Source organism: Ambystoma mexicanum, chromosome 10 (assembly GCF_040938575.1).
Source record: "Ambystoma mexicanum isolate Mex_15411 chromosome 10, UKY_AmexF1_1, whole genome shotgun sequence".
NCBI lineage: Eukaryota > Metazoa > Chordata > Amphibia > Caudata > Ambystomatidae > Ambystoma > Ambystoma mexicanum.
In genome coordinates, this window is record NC_090932.1 from 1,490,437,181 (window position 1) to 1,490,453,956 (window position 16,776).

At 46.1% G+C, this 16,776-nt stretch overlaps 1 protein-coding gene across 16 annotated transcripts in view; it reads right to left on the reverse strand.

The window, feature by feature from the left end:
- CLIP1 (CAP-Gly domain containing linker protein 1) overlaps positions 1–16,776 on the reverse strand; it is a 1,286,645-nt gene that overhangs the window by 385,688 nt on the left and 884,181 nt on the right. The window lies entirely within an intron of this gene.

The window sequence follows — 16,776 nt, forward strand, 5'->3', positions numbered from 1 at the left end:
AATGACCTCTAACCTCCTAGTATATATTCACTGGAATTTTCGCTCCTTTCCGTACTCAGTGGGCCTCATTACGAGGTGGGCGGTAAGGGAATACCGGAACCGGTGAGGGCACTGGTGCCGGTAATCCCTTACCCCCCCTACTACGAGTTCCCTTTGCGGGTCCTTCCTTAACACCTGTTTTTTTCAGGTGTTAAGGACGGGACCCGCAAATGGACTCTAGAGCTAATAACGGTACCGCAATTTGCGGTACCGTTATTAGCGCCTTCCCCATTCCCATTGAGCCCTATTGGGGCTCAAATGGGAATGGGGAATGGCCCTGGGGAATGGGGAATTACCGGTCCCGCCAACCTTGGAATGGATCGGTAATTGCTCCATTCACCAGGACGGAGTCGGAACGAGTTTGGAGGCAGCCATGGCGCTAATAGCGCCATGGCTACCTCAGACCTCGTAATGAGGCCCATTGTATATACTACCTATTGTCTCTTGCGTTTTTATTGTGTAACCAACCAGTTTTCATGCCTTTCATGTAAAAATTGTCCTTATCACAACCAACTGTAAATACATGTATGATATTGCACAGCACTGTAACCTAAGCTGAACAACCCTCTTGATGTCTATTGCACCCTGATACCCCCGGGTCTGGCGCGCATTACAAATAATAAACAAACAAACAAACATACTATTTTATTATTTTTCTGCATAAAACTGGTGTATTTTTCAACATTCTTTATCAAATCCATTAACTATATACAGACTGCTCCTCGTGATGTAATCTTGTGTGGGTCATTCTACATTAAGGGTCTACAACCTGAGGCTCTCCAGGTATTTTGGACTATGACTCCCATGATCCTTACCATTGCCTATGCTGGCTAGGTCTGATGGGAGTTGTTCAAAACATATGGAGAGCCAAAGGTTGCAGACCTCTATTCTACATCAAAAACGTGCATCAATGCACTGTTTCATGAAGAAGCACAGTCACAATTTCTGAACCCATCGCCGCCATCCAGAAATATTGTGTGCCACTACTTAACATCTGTTTTCTTTATATTATTGACTGTCAATTAGCAAACTCAATACCGCCAACACCAAGGAGTGATCATATACCTGTCCTACCTCTGCACAAGAGTCATCCTCTCTCTGGGTCTGAACAGAAGTAAAACCCAGGAAAAGGATAAAATAAAACACATTGAATGTATTTTTTTTTTTTAATTTGTATAGCTCGCCTAACCCTGAGGCATCTGGGCTCAACCTACAACTACTAAAGTGCTTGTAGTTCTGCGTATGGCAAATTCAGCAGGCTTATCACTTTACCGATTAACAATTTACAGAAATTGAGTTGACCACATACAACAGATGAACCCCAACGATTTTCAAAATAAGGTTTCACCAATCTGTGAACTGATGTAAAGCATGACATTGTTGTTCCTTTCACATAAATAATTTAGATTGAAAAGAGGTCATTTGGCAACCTATTTCTAAACTTGTTTTGTAACATTCATGGGGAATTAGTAAGAAATTCCAATGTTTTACAACCAATAGCTAATGGTAAGAAAATCATATTTGCTTGAAATGAGGCATATATTATATCATTATATACCAACAGGAATGGCGCAAAGCCACTGCATACCCATCATGCAGTTTTACTGCTGTCATAAGGGAGCACAATGAAAAACCTAGTTGAAAGCCTCTCCTCGATATATTTTCTACCAGGACGTGGAATAACGTCTCGCAAGGACTTGACAAGAAGCACTAATAGCCTAGTTGCTTTTTTTGGGATCTGCTTTCAGATATTGCAGTGCTAAGCAGTGGCTACTTCTTCAATGGGGTCGAGGAGCTGAAACCACTCATAGGTAAATCCTACCAAAGCCTACCACCCTTAAATAAAAAGCCTTGAAAAATGAGTACACAGTGTCAACCAAAACCAGGTGACATCAAGAGAAATCTCTTGTGGCGAGAAAACCCAAGATTGATACATACAGTCAGTACTTGGTGAAATGATGGGAGTCTAAGCAGCAATCTAAAAAGCTTTAAATGAAGATTATTTGAAGGAATTCTATAGATATGTTGCATACATTGCTTACTAGGCCAAGATTGAAGGGAGTGCACAACACAATGATCACTATGCAAACAACACAGTATGGAAGTGGACTTTATTAGACCGCTATGGTCTGAAGGTAGGTATGACGCTTTCATGATAAAGCAGTAAATGAGAAAAAAATATTGTCACTTTCTAGCTGCAAATGGAAAGGTAGTTAGTCAATAAAATAAGGTAGTTTAGGCCAAAGATGTAAACAGTGGAGGGGCAGCTTAAGAAGGTGAGCGGATTGTTGTCTCAAGAGTTCCAGGTTGACAAATTGTTTCTAAGTAAACTCGGAATGTGGTGGCACCAGCCAACATGGAGCCAGATATGGGAGCTTACAAACAGTAATGCCTAATAACATTAGCAGTCACTGCCCAGCAAAAACATAATTTACAGGGTGTTCAGCGGCATAACATTGGAAACAGCAGTCTAAAGTAATTTCTTTTAAAAACTGAACTAATAATCCACATTTGTATGAAGCAAACTTCTATAAAAGTGTGCATAGTACCAACTAGTAATTCTAGATTAAAATGAGACTGCACATGTTTGTCATATCTCCCAGTATGTAAAGGACCACAAATTGTTCTTTTTTCTACAAAGAAAGCATTTTTAATGTGGGTGTGTTTTGAGCTTATGCATGAATCAGGCAATGTCATTGAACAGTTAATAAGATACAATGGTAATATGGAATAATAGCTCCGGGGACCCCAGGCAGATATTCATGCCTTTTCATCGATGGTCTCCAATTCGCGGGAACATTTCACTGTGAATTTTCAACATGTGTCATTTTTTTTTTTTTTTTTTAAACAGGGATGTCCCCAGTCATACCATGGACATGGATCAACATACAGAGTTTGAATTTCACAACCCTTTTTTATGTTTCTATGTCACAGGTCTCCTGTGGATCTCGCACAAATTCAAAAAAGCTTGAGCAAGCTTCTATCATAGGCCTTCCCCCAGGACTACTTTAGGGTTGGACCCCTGCAAACCTTCAAGGCCCTTCAACCACCATCTCTCACATGTAGGGCAAAAGAAAATGAAATCCTTCTAGGAGCATTTCTTTCCTTTCACAGTTCACTAAATTCCTCAAGCAAAAAAGTTCCATCAGTCTTCACCTCAGTTGTATCAAATCAAACAATGAAAAGTAAATGTCAATTCCCAAGGACACCTCCTCCAAAGTAAAGGTACTAGAGTTTTATCCTTTCCAGTTGTATCACTACCAAAAGCTCACCTTCAAATTTCAATTGTCTGTGGGGGACACCCTCAGTCTCTCCTTTGCTGGTCCAAAAAGGTATTGTTCTTCCACAGGCATTGTGATGTGAATAGCTCTGGGCCTACCTCTAAGATATGTAGACGTTGCTGTGTCTCCGTCATTAGCTCCAACAACAGCTGAAGTTTGCTGAGAAGGGTAGGCAGAGCCAGCCAGGCCTTATGGCTCTAGATTCAACAAAGGGTTTTGTGTGGTTCTCATCACCTTCCTTTCCGGGGTTGCTGATCTTTACCCTCCACCACTCTCTCCTGTCTTCTGAGCCAGACTCTGCCAGAAGCTATGCTCGCTCCACCTCCGACATGGTCTTAAACCCATCACAGCAGGGCTTGACGCCTATTCTCTGTCTTGGCAGCTGACCAGGAAGGGCCGCTCATGCCTTCCGGGTCAGATTTTTCTGGAGTCACCAGTTGAACTTAATCCTTTTTGCTTCCTAAACTGCTCCTGTTGCCTCCCCGTAATACCACATCCTTTCACCTTCTTGGACTCTCCTCCTACCACCCAATCTTCGAAACATAATCTTTTCCTTTCCCCCCCTTCACCTTCAGTTTCTTCCACTACTTCCCCTCTGCTCTCTCATGAAATACTAACAGGCTCCAAACTCCAATTTCATCTTACTCTAAACGCCCATACTCTGTGGTCTCTGCGGGTGTGTATACGCTGCTACTTCCTGCCATTAGGTTGGCACAGCCTCTTCTGTTTTCACCTGTACATTATTTTGAATTTTGGTCACAGAGTGCCTTTGCCAAATTTTTCTTAAAGGCATGATAAGGGTTATTTGGATTCTCGAGCAGTCTGTGGCTTCAAGCGCCTCATCCACAATTATGTGTGCGGGAGTCCGGCTTCAAGAGCAAATCCCCGTTCTGCTTGGTAAGCCCTTCCATAACAAATGCTGCTCAAGCAATGCAAGTATAAACGTAATCTTTCCTTGCCCATGGGTGATGTTGAACAGGTGTATGATGAATCATGTTGGGGTGATTCTTGAGCTTGCTATTGTGAATGCTTTTCAGTTAAAGGGCCAGTAACAGTCAGCTGATAGGACATCTAGAGGGATTGCTGAGCCTTCTTGCATGAGTGTCTTTCTGTCAAAGGGTCAGTAATACTCGATTGGCAAATGAGACTCCCCTCTGCCCATTGGCAGGGATCTAGTGGGGGTAACCAGCCAACCGCAACCATAACTAGAAGATGCTGCTGTGAGCACAGTCATGTCTAGGGAGGTGGTGCGGAGAGCGATCAGATTGTTTTGCATGCACACAGACTTATAAGGCCGTGCGCAAATAACGTTAGCCTCTGTCCAATGCACACGCACGCCCAGCAACGCATTCAACATATACTAATTAAGGTGTGTTAAGCTACCTCGGAACCGGAATCCCATGGCCGCTGGGTGCCCTATCAGGTATTTTCACATGTAATGTAAAGACCTGCTAAAAGCTGTGAGATGAACCACATGGGTAGGGCAAGCATAACATTACGGATGTTACAAAGCCATGTCTTCCAAGTTCAGAGGAAGCTCGGTTTGGAAGTGCTTTGTTAATGTAACCGACCAAATGTATCCTACTTACTCTTCTGTATAAGGCTTGTTGTTTAAAACCCTATAAAAACCCTCATGTGTCGGTGTTCAGGGGCCACATTCTTGTGAGGGGGATACTATGCCAGTTTTCATCTCAATTTCTGCACAGCTGTATCGAAATAAATCCTGTCCCTACCATTGCTGCCTGAGGTTTCTTAGTGTATTTGGTGGTGGATTCTGGGGTTCCACACTATCCACTTCAAAGGCAGTGCAATATGGAGGAGCAGGAGAAGGAAATATTTGATTAATGCCCTATAAAAGAAGGGAGTTGATTTAAGCTTAGTGATTTGTAAAAAATAAGTTATACAGCTAAACTGTTTCCTGAAAACGTGAACCTCCTTTTAATAGTTGTTTCATCTCCTGATAGGATTACCTCATCCTTACAGTAGATGATGTCCTATTTCATGTTCTCCTATGTTCATAACAAATTATCCTGGGAAGGCCTTTGACAGAACATATCTGTTGATTCGAGTCAGAGGTCACAAAAATAGTCTCCCCTTTGGAGAGAGAGATGCCATCACCTTTCAGTAAAAACTGCTAGAGTGAAAAGATAAACTGATTTCTGTGAGGGGTCAGAAATGAGAGGCAGACACAAAGTTGCATCAGACATTTTAATTAAAATAAAATGGTTGGATAAAGGCCTCTCTGTCCCTATCCTATAGAGAGTTTACCTACCTAGGAAACTAAAACTAAGGCTCAGTCTGTGTCCAGTCATAAAAACCATATAAACTGTCCTTGTGTCCAAAACATACTAATCTGACCCTCACACTAGACATGAACAATTAAGTGTGCAAGGAAATGTCTCTGACTTATGTTTGGCAACACGTGTTCACAATTAAAGCAAGTAGAAACATCCAACAGAAACAGTATTTTCCAAGGAGAAACCTTTGGATACAGAGGGTGGTTCCCTTCCCTTGGATATTTATGTAGAATGACAAAAAGTGCTTCTTTCAAACAACAGTATCTCAAGGATGGCAAAAGTATCTTTTCCAAGCAACAGTTTCCTAAGGATGGCAAACATGTCTTTCTCAAACAACTGTTCCTTTGGATCGTTATAACAGGCTCCGAAAGTTTCTTTGCAAACAATCTGTCCCATGCGATTTAGGTCTTCCTAGCTTTTCTTTGCCTTGAGTTCACAAAAGGGATTTTATTCAATAAGATGTTCCATATGAGGTTCTCTTTAACCTCTTTGGTATCTTGGCGAATCACCAGTTACGCTTGTCCATCAGGAATCCTCCTGTGAGCTCTTCAGGTCTCTGGGTATATCCCTCTGCATGGAATTTAGGGTCTCTACATGAACAGGTCTTTGTTTAATTTCACAACTTCAAATGCCTGCTTTCCCAGAGTCTCTGGCATACTTTTCTACCATGTGTTTTGCAAAGTAAGTAAAATTTCTTTCGGTGACTTTAGTGGACCTCCTGATACACTCCGCTGCCAGGAATCCTCTAGTAGGTTCTTAATATCGCCTGGTAAACTCTCGTGCCAAGTATCTTCCCACAATTTTAAAGTTCTTGTTTAACTTCAAAATGCCTGTTTTGATTTCCAGGGCTTCCTTTCAACAACTCCTTCAGATCCCCTGGTATACTCCCTTGCCAGGTATCTTGCCACAATGTCTTATGCTTTCATATACTTTTAGTGGATTGTCTGGTATACTCCCCTGCCAGGTATCCCTTTCTGGAGGCTGGTATACTTCCGTGCCGCCCACCCCGCCCAAATGTTCACTGCCTGATGTACTCCTTTCACCAGGACTTCTTCGTTTCACTGTCCTTTACTATAGCACAGTGTTATTACTTGACTGTGCTTCCACTTCATTGGCTTGTGGTACTACTGGTTCCAACTTTCCCCACATTGATGTAGCCCCTGTTTTTTTCTCCTGGCCCAGTTGAGCACAGTATTATAAATACTCCATGCCAAGAACGGACCCTCTGACATCACCCCACCATCCCAGACCAGTTGCTCTGGTGGGACGCTAAGCAACCTGCAACCAAAAGGTGTTAATTCAGTGACAATACTGAGTTCCAGATGTCAATAATGCACAATACACCAGAGGGGGAGTTTTGGTACCCAGACAGGCCTTTTATATAAAACTTGGCAACATGTACCCATTCTTCAAATCCATTCCAGCCCCAATCTGTTTACTCATTCTATGGTTGACATTGCATTGAAAGGAGTAGAAGAACCCCACGCACAACGCATCTTCATAATAACCATGAGCAGGTATACAACACCCCCCTTCCCGGGCGATACAAACTCACACCATAACCTCCCACTTTCCACATATACCTTTCTGGGTGTAAGTACTTAAAATGAAATAACCTTGGCAGCTGGCCTAATAAGGTTCCCCTACAAACACAGTACCTTATTGTCTGTCTCGTCCTTGCTGTCTTGGTTAGTCTAACTGCCCCGCTCTGCTGTGGGTGGCTTATACGGGGTGATTGGCCCTTCAGGGAAGCAGTTCCTGCCAAGAGCAAGCAGCAAATACAATCATACTCTCCTCCATTGCTTTTATGGGGCTTTAGCAGCCCTTTCTTACAGTGCCTTGCTAAGACGTGGCCAGCCCTTTCTTTCATTACTAATCTGCTGTGGCTTTGGCAGCCCTTTCTTTCATTATTAATCTGCTGGGGCTTTGGCAGCCCTTACTTTCCTCCATGGCGGTGTCCTGATGGCTCTATCCCTGGGCTCCACAAGCTTTTATTTCCTCTGTGGCAGTGTTTTAACATGTCCATTAAAAAGGGCTTTGTTGTTGACACTTTAATTTTCCTCCGTGGAGGTGCGTTAGTTATTGGGGCCCTGCCAGCCCCAAAGGTTCCTTGGAGTTTATGAGTCCCTGCTGTCTCCTGGCCGCTTACTAGTACATATTTTTCCTTTCCTCCTTGGTGGTGTTGTCCTAGTTAGACTCTGACCAGGCCCCTCAAACTGGGCGAAGTCTTAGTGTCTAGTCGACGCACTGCATGCTGAGCCCCGGGCGCATATAACATTGCGGCTGGGCTCCAGTTAAGTCCCACTGTCCTGTCTGGCCCCAGGAAGAGTGGGTGCTGCGCAAGCCCCCCGGCAGCTCTGTGCAAGCTGTTGGGGCTTCTCCCTCTTCACCACATGCCCCGGCTGACCTGGGGGAGGGGCTTTCCCAGCACGGCCATGCTCTTCACCTGAACCACACGCGGCCTGGGACTTCTATTACCTCCGAGCCGTAGCCTGTAGCCATCAGGCCACACCCTGGTTTGGATCGCCACCACATGTGTTCCCGGACTGGGGTGTCATATTCACATGGGCTGCACTGCACATGCGGCCCGCGGCTTGCTTTCATGCCAGGCTGCAGCTGGCAGACGCAGCCCGGCTCTACCCCATCAAAGGGCCCTGGGGGGGAGGGCGCTCGAGGCTTCGGCCCCCCCCAGGGAACACAGCTCTTTCTTTTTCTTTATGTTTCTCTGTTTACACTCTTCTTTGCTTTCACTGCCTTTCTTTCCACTGGCTCTCCTTACATCTGTCACTTGTAACGGTTCTTTTCTTCTCCCAGGTGAGTTCATTCCATGTCCACAGACAGGGGAGACCTGTCCATTGTTTTACAGTGCAGCGTTCCATGTGTCCCCCATAGCAGGGAACGTGTACAGTCAGGTAAGTCAGTCTATGTAAAACACACACATTTACTAAAGCTTTAAATAAACTCCTAATGTGTCTTGTCTTTAGTTATATATTTGTTTATATACTTCGCATATGTGTATAACCCCCTAGCCAAAAGGGCCCATACATTGAAATCTCATACATTGGGACTTGTTCAAGTTCTGTCTATGCGCTTTTCTTGGTCGGTATTGAAATATTCTCCTTTGCTCATAAACCTGACGCTACACCCCGGGGCTCTGTGCAGAGTCACTGGTGTTTAACAGCGTTCCCGACCTGTGGCACGTTGCTGTGATGAAGCTTCATCTCTGGGATGGCCTCCTTTGCGCTGCAGACCTTACTTCCGCATTCCCAGCAGCTCTGCGCCCCCCGCCGGCTTCTCTCCGCAAACGGGACCAAAGGCTGTTGCTTCTCTGCACTAACGCATCCCTGGTAGCTCTGCTGCCAGTGCTCCGACCGTCCTCCCACGGTGCCCGCGGCGTCTCTCCTGGCCTTGCGCCACAACGGTAAACTGCTTCCCCAGTGGCAAGCTGCTGTCTGGAAATGCCCGCATTCTCGATCTCCGCCAGCACAGTCCTCTCCTGTACTGCTTCCTTGTCTGCAACTTCTTCCCTCTTTTTGACTGCGGATACCATTTTTAAATGTCCGGAACACTTGAGATCCACAAAAAAAAAACTGGTCCTCATATTCAACATGGTGTTGCTTTCAATCTGCACCAATTCCTTCATCCTCTTCCTCGTCTCAGTACATGAGGCTTTATGGGTGTTGAAGTCTATAGAATTTCTAGAATTTCTAAAATCATGTTGTTCCAAGCTTTAAATAGACTCCTGCCATTATATAATAGTTCATGATAGGACCACAAATGCTTGAATACATTTCTGAAACCTACAATGAAAATTTTGATTCAGTAGTGAATATTTCCAAAGCAAACTTCAGAAATGGTCTTTTCTCTCTGGCCTGGATGATATATTGAATGTGTTATATTTAAATATTGAGAGCAAAAATAGCATCCCCTTCCCTCATTGTGGATGGTAACTATGGCATGGTGGCCATTCCAAATATTATTCTTGCAATGCTTGTAGACGTTTATGAGCCGCATATAACAAATTCTAACACCGACAGTACTTCTTGCTGCAAAAAAAGACATGTTTTGGGTAATCCCTCTGGAGTGAGGTCAAGGGGAACGTGGGGGGAGGCCGGGGAAGAAACCGTTAAAGTGATGGAGGGAAATATAAGTTACAAAATTGATGTTTCTGTGATAAATAAAGCTGGAGCTTATTACTGAAGTTGAGGCAATTGTCACTGTAGGATTGGTGGATTGAAACTATTGTTTGAAGGTTCACGCATGACCTTGGGCCTCAAAGGATAGAACGTATCAAAGATTTTACAGGCTGAACATATAGAACGCTAAGTACGTCTGATGAATCATCGGGTTTAGTGGGAAGAGTAATGGGACAGATAAGGGAAATATGGTTTAAAGACACACAAACATCCAAACAAAGCAGAGCCCCCTTTCCTGCTGTAAAACATTGCTGTCATTCGCTATCCTTGCACCACCAGTTCCATTCATTTGAAAAGTGTGATAACGCAAATAAATTCTTCATTGACAACATTTTGAAAAACAGGACTGACAATACCACCTATCTTGTAACGGTTTGTACACAAATGGTCACAATTCAAGAGTCTTCCAGTCCTTCAAACCCACCACATACAAGAATAACATCCTCCTCTACACATCCACCTAAGTAATTAAGCTGTGAAGCACTCATCTCCTACATCCCCCTACACCGTCAATGACTATCACAAGCATCCTGCCCCAAACGAGAATAATATGAGCGCATCTCATAAAATCCAACTTAAACCTGAGCAACCAGAAAAACTATTGCCTGACTACTACACTTCACTTCACTTCCTACAACTACATGAATAAACCAACAAGGTCTATTATGGGATTACCAGTCTGGGTTCAGGCCTAGATGCAACACAGAGAGGGCACCAGAGAGGTTCTTGACAGCATATTACATATGATGAATGGGCATACTCCTGCTGGCTCTCTTGCAAGCTCAGCTGTGTTGCATTCTGCAGACTCTTCCCACGCACCTCCCCACAATGGGGTTCACAGCCTGGTCTGTCAGACAGATACCAATTAATGCTGATGAAAAATTCCAGAACTTTATACCGCCTAGTGACATACAGCAGTGCCTCACACTAGTACCAGTCATCTTTAATCTTTACTTGGAGCCTCTACGAGCTCTACCCAATCACCCTTAGATCTCTGTGTGCAAGTATGCAGATGACAATTGGACCTGATTGTCAGCTGCGTCAGACATTTCAAGGCTTTTGCTAATTCAATCTTGGAAGGCAGGGACCCAGGAATTAAGCCACGTAGTTCCCTGCTGAGCATTTAGCTGTTTGGGAGATCTGAAGGGACCTGTGAATCTCGGAAATACTGGAAAAATGCCAACAAAAAAGTTTGAAGCTCCCTCACATCATTAGAGAAACATACATTGCAGAAGGTTACAGGCAGCAAGCAGTCACAGAGTCAAGGCTTTGCTGAAAATTCCATCCTCACTGCCCTCACTCATAGTCTCCATTTCAACAAGCCCAAAATCTAGTGACTCACAGGAAGGGGGTGGTGATAGCCAATCCCAGCAAAACACTCCCTCCCTGCAGATAGAATTGCAGCCCATCACTTTAAAAAACAGCCCTGAGGAGAGGCTAATCCACTATAAAAGGAGCTCTTAATGGTTTTAGAATGGAGGTGGTTGGAGTCGAGGTAGAAGAACAAGTTACTTCTTACCTTGTAACGTTCTTTCGACGGGATGTTCCTCCGACGTAAACCTCATCTTAGATATCTCCTTCCAGCTCTGCTGGCCTCGGAAAATGTTTTCTCTAGAGGGCGCTGCGCGTCGACGTCCTCCGAGTCGATGTCCCTCGACAGCCGCCGTATCGACGTCGACGTCATCCTGCCTATAAAGGCCGCGCGCAGTGTCCGTTGCTCAGTTCCGTTTTGTAGCCCACAATAAAACTTTCTGGACTAACTAATCACCCTGAAGGAGCGTAAGCTGCAACAACAAGGGAAGTAGAACTGCGGGGATGGATGGGAGGGTCGATGAGGAATACGTCGGAGGAACATCCCGTCGAAAGAACGTTACAAGGTAAGAATTAACTGAAGTAACTGAAGGGATTGTGTCCTCCGACGTATTCCTCATCTTAGATAGGCTCCCATAGCAGTATTCTATTATCGGAGGATGGAGTACTGACTTCACGCTGTCTTCTATTGATGAATAGAATGCAGTACAGCCAAACCTAGTCTCTTGACTGGAGGAGGAATCCAGATTGTAAAAACGTGTAAACGTATGGACAGAAGACCATGTAGCGGCCGCACATATGTCTTTAACCGGCACGCCTCTTTTGAGGGCCGATGAAGCTGCAATACCTCTGGTCGAATGAGCCCTAAGGTTTTGAGGGGGCTCTTTCCCTGCCAGTTTATAACATTCCAGAATGGCTAGAATGATCCATCTGGAAATGGTCTGCTTAGTTATTGGTAACCCCAGCTTGTGACCTGTGTAACCTACAAACAGCTGGTCTGCCTGTCTTATCCTGGCTAGTCTACTAATGTAAAAACTTAAAGCCCTCCTAGGGTCTAGCCTGTGTAACCGCTCTTCCTCTTTCCCCGGGTGAGGAGGAGGATAGAAAGATGGTAGGGTAATCTTCTGACTGATATGGAATTCAGAAACCACCTTTGGGAGGAAATTAGGCTTCACTTGCAGGACAACTTTGTCTTTGTGAAATATTGTATGAGGGGGTTTACAAGAAAGAGCTTGTAATTCGCTCACCCTTCTAGCAGATGTAAGTGCTATTAATAAAACAGTTTTAAGGGTAAGGAATCTTAACGAACAAGAATGGAGAGGTTCGAAAGGTGTACCCATCAGGAAAGTTAGTACTAAGTTTAAATCCCATAGGGGAACTTGGAATGGTCTTGGGGCATAAACATTGGTTAACCCCTTTAGAAACTGTATTACCAAGGGTAATTTGAAATAGGATGGTTCTTCCGCAGTACGCTTAAAGATGGATAGCGCTGCGAGATAGCCCTTAATGGTGCCAACTTGAAGGCCTGAATTTGCCAAATATAGTAGGAAGGACAAAACCATTGGTGTACCACATGAAAAAGGGTCGATATTCTGTTCTCTACACCAGCTGCAAAATCTGTTCCAACGGCAGCGGTATAAAGACTTTGTTGCTGGCCTCCTTCCCGAAAGCAACACCTCCATAACATCATCAGGGAGGTCCCAATCCTTGTACCTCAGCCTTTCAGAAGCCAAGCGTGAAGGTTGAGGGTTTTGATGTCTGGATGGAGAACCTGACCTCCCTTCTGTGAGAGTAGGTTCTCTCTGAGTGGAAGTCGAATTGGAGGGCAGATGGACAAGTCTAGAAGGTCCGGGTACCACGTTCTCCTGGTCCAATCCGGGGCAAATAGGATCATGGTTCGCCGGAATCTTCTCAACCTCCTGATCATTTGAGGAATGACAGGGACCGGTGGGAACGCGTACAGAAGCGGAAACTCCCAGTCCACTATGAACGCGTCTCCCAGAGCTCCTCTCGGGGGAAATTCCCTTGAGCAGAACAGGTAGCATTTCCTGTTTAGGCTGGTGGCCAACAGATCTACCTGAGGGGTTCCCCAAAGGGCGAAGATCTCTTGAAGGACTTCCTGAGCTAGCTCCCACTCGTGGGAGACTGTGTTCTGCCTGCTCAGAGCATCCGCTGTCAAGTTCTTCTCTCCGGCTAGGTGAACTGCCGATAGAGAGATTCCTTCTTGGATTGCCCAAAACCAGAGCTGCATCGCCTCTCTGCACAGGGGTAGTGATCCTACGCCTCCTCTTTTGTTGAGGTAATGCATGGCCACCGTGTTGTCCGTCATTATCAGGACGTTCTTCCCTTGTACAGCTGGCAGGAACGCCTTCAGCGCAAGTCTGATGGCTCTCAGCTCTAACAGGTTGATGTGTAGTCTGGACTCCGATGGAGACCAACGGCTGCTGATGGTCAAGTCGTTGGCGTGGGCTCCCCACCCCGTGAGTGAGGCATCCGTGACTACTGTTATCTCCGGCCAGGGTTGCCAAAACTGTTCTCCTTTCAGAATGTTCTCCTGACAGGCCCACCACTGAAGGTCTCGAGCCACCCTGCCGGGAACCTGAAGAAGATCTGTCATTCTCCTTGAGAATTGTGACCACTGAGTCCTCAGTGCCCACTGGAGGGATCTCATTCTCAGGCGAGCCTCTGGCACTAGGAAAATGCAGGATGCCATGAGGCCTAGCAACCTCAAAAAGTCGAAGGCTGGGAGACGTTGGGCATGCTGGAACTTGGTAACCATCTGTAGAATATCTTGAGCCCTCACCTCTGGTGGCGAGGCTTTTCCCAGGGAAGTGTCCAGGATCGCTCCTATGAACTGGAGTCTCTGCGATGGTATCATTTGTGACTTCTTTAAATTGAGGGAGAAGCCCAGTCTGTGAAGGAAGTGGCACACGTGATTTAGCTGGATCTGAGCTTGTTCCGGAGAAACAGCCCTGATCAACCAATCGTCCAGGTAGGGGTAGACGTGAATCCCTTCCCTCCTTAGACGTGCAGCCACTACCGACATTAACTTGGTGAAGACCCTCGGGGCGGAGGTCAGCCCAAATGGCAGCACTCGAAATTGATAGTGAGAGTTGCCAATTGCGAACCTCAGGTATTTCCTGTGTTTGAGATGGATAGGCACATGGAAATAAGCGTCCTGAAGGTCCAGAGATACCAACCAGTCCTGGAACTGAAGGGCCTGGAGGATCTGAGAAAGAGTGACCATCTTGAATTTGTCTTTTCTGAGGAATTTGTTCAATTCTCGCAAGTCCAAGATGGGTCTCAGTCCTCCGTCTTTCTTTGGAATGACAAAGTAATGGGAGTACCAGCCCTTGTTCCTCTCCGCTACAGGTACCGGTTCTATGGCACCTTTCTCTAGCAGGTCCCAAATTTCCTGCAAGAGGAGCAGATCTGGAGCTTTCTGAGAGCTGATCCCCGGTGGATGACTCTGAGGTATACGTAGGAAGGGCAGGCAGTAACCTTGGGCAACTGTTTCCAATGCCCAAGCATCTGACGTGATAGCCTGCCATACCGCCAGATGTTGAGTCAACCTGCCTCCTACAGGTGTCCTGTGAGGGAAGTCCTCAGAGTGGTTTTGGGGCGGCTGATGCAGATGCCGATGGTAAAGAGGTACCTGCTGTTGCTGCGGCTTTTGAATATCTACCCCGTCCACCTCGGGTAGTTCTTCTTTGACCCCTTTGAGCCGGTCGTCCTCTACCTCTTCCGAATGCGGAGTAGAAGCGAAAGGACTTGCCCCTCGCAGAGGTTCCTGTGGGACGAAAAGGAGTCTGACGGATTGCAGCTCCTAGGGATTTTGCTGCTGCTTTTGAAGTTTGCAGTTTCTCTAAACTGTCATCCGCCTTTTTCCCGAACAAAGAAGAGCCATCGAATGGCATGTTCAAGAGCCTGGCTTGCACATCTGGGGCAAAACCAGACTTTCTCAACCAAGCGAATCTCCTGGTTGATGTACTTGCCGCCATTGCTCTGCTGATACCGTCAGCCGAATCAATGCCCGTCTGGAGGGATTCGCACATAGCGTCTTTACCGTCCTGTATAATATTCAGGAACGCATCCCTTTCTTCTCCCTCCGGGATGCAGTCAGCCGCTGTAGAAGCACACTCCCAAAGTGTATGGCTGAACCTAGCAAGGGTGCAAGTAGCATTAACAGATTTTAACGCCATGCTACATGCTGAAAAGACTTTCTTTGCCATAGCATCATATTTTTTATCGTCCCTGTCCTGTGGGACGGTAGGATAAGCCGTCTTGACATCGGTAGAGGATGCTGCCTGTACCACCAGACTTTCTGGGGATGGGTGTTTAGACAAAAACTCTGGGTCTGTAGAAGATGCCCTGTACTTTGCAGACAGTTTTTTATTTACTGATGGTACTACATCTGGGGTTTTCCAGTTTGTCATGATCTTTCTCTGAAGAGCTTTATGAAAAGGCACCACAGGATCCTCCTGTGGGCCTTTGTCAAGAATATCCGTGAGGTCATCTTGTTGGAAAGATTGTGAAGGTGCAGACTACCCCATGAACTCTCTGATCCTGGCCATTAAGGCTCTGTAGGGGGTTTCAGCATGCTCCCCTGGGTCTGGCTTAGCAAACTCCACCTCAGGGGAAGTGTCTAACCCACTTGCCTCATGTAAGGAATCATGAAGATCCTTTAACCTGCGCTCTTCAGAGGAAAATTCCTCTCTAATTGGGGTTACAGGTCCCTGTAACTCAAATGTGTCTTCCTGCTCAGACAATTCACCCTCTTCCAAAAATGAGGACATAGTTCTCAATTGTTCTGAACTCATAAAGGGAGTAAATCCCATTTCCAAGGCAGAGGGTGCCGAACTTGTCATTATCGGCCTCGAAAACGTCGATGTCGTCGACGCCGACGTCGAAGGCTTCGAGCGTGGCGTCGAAAACAACGGTGGAGGCCTCGAAGACCTCGACAGAATTGGAATTCTACTCGACAATCTCGAAGCCATCGACGTCGAGGACCTGGGGATAGTCACTGGATGTGTAGTAACCGTGACTTTTCTTGGCGTCGACGCCGGTGTCGAAGCTGGCGTCGAGTCGACAGACCCGTGTGTCGAAGGTCCCTTCGACAACGGCGTCGAAGACATCGACCTCGACGGAACCCTCGTCGACGGAACCTTCGAGGAAGGTTTGGAGGTCATAGTCCTACTCGAGGGTTCGAGACGCGCTCGAGAGGTTTCCTTCGCCGGGTACTGCGACTCGCAGCGTTTTTGACCTTCGGGTCTTTCGACCAGAGCATCGCTCTCGGCAGTCTTCGAGGGGGTCGAGGCCGCTTTCTCGAAGACGCTCATCATATTTTTTCGGAATTCCTCCCATTCAGCCCGGGAACTATGTTTCGTGGGGCAAGGGATTCTTTTTGGCGAAACAGAGGAAGAGGAAGACCTAGAAGGGGATCTTCGACGTCTCCTCTTCGAGTGCTTCGATCTCGAGGAGTGATGAGACCCACTCCGAGACCTGGAGCGCGAATGGTGACGAGGAGACAAATGTCTCGACTTCGTCGACGAAGAAGAAGCTTTAAAAGTCTTACCTTTCTCCAGCTTCCCCCTACGCTCCTTCAGGGCCTTAGCTGTCATGGACATACAGTCCTCGCATTCCGAACAATGG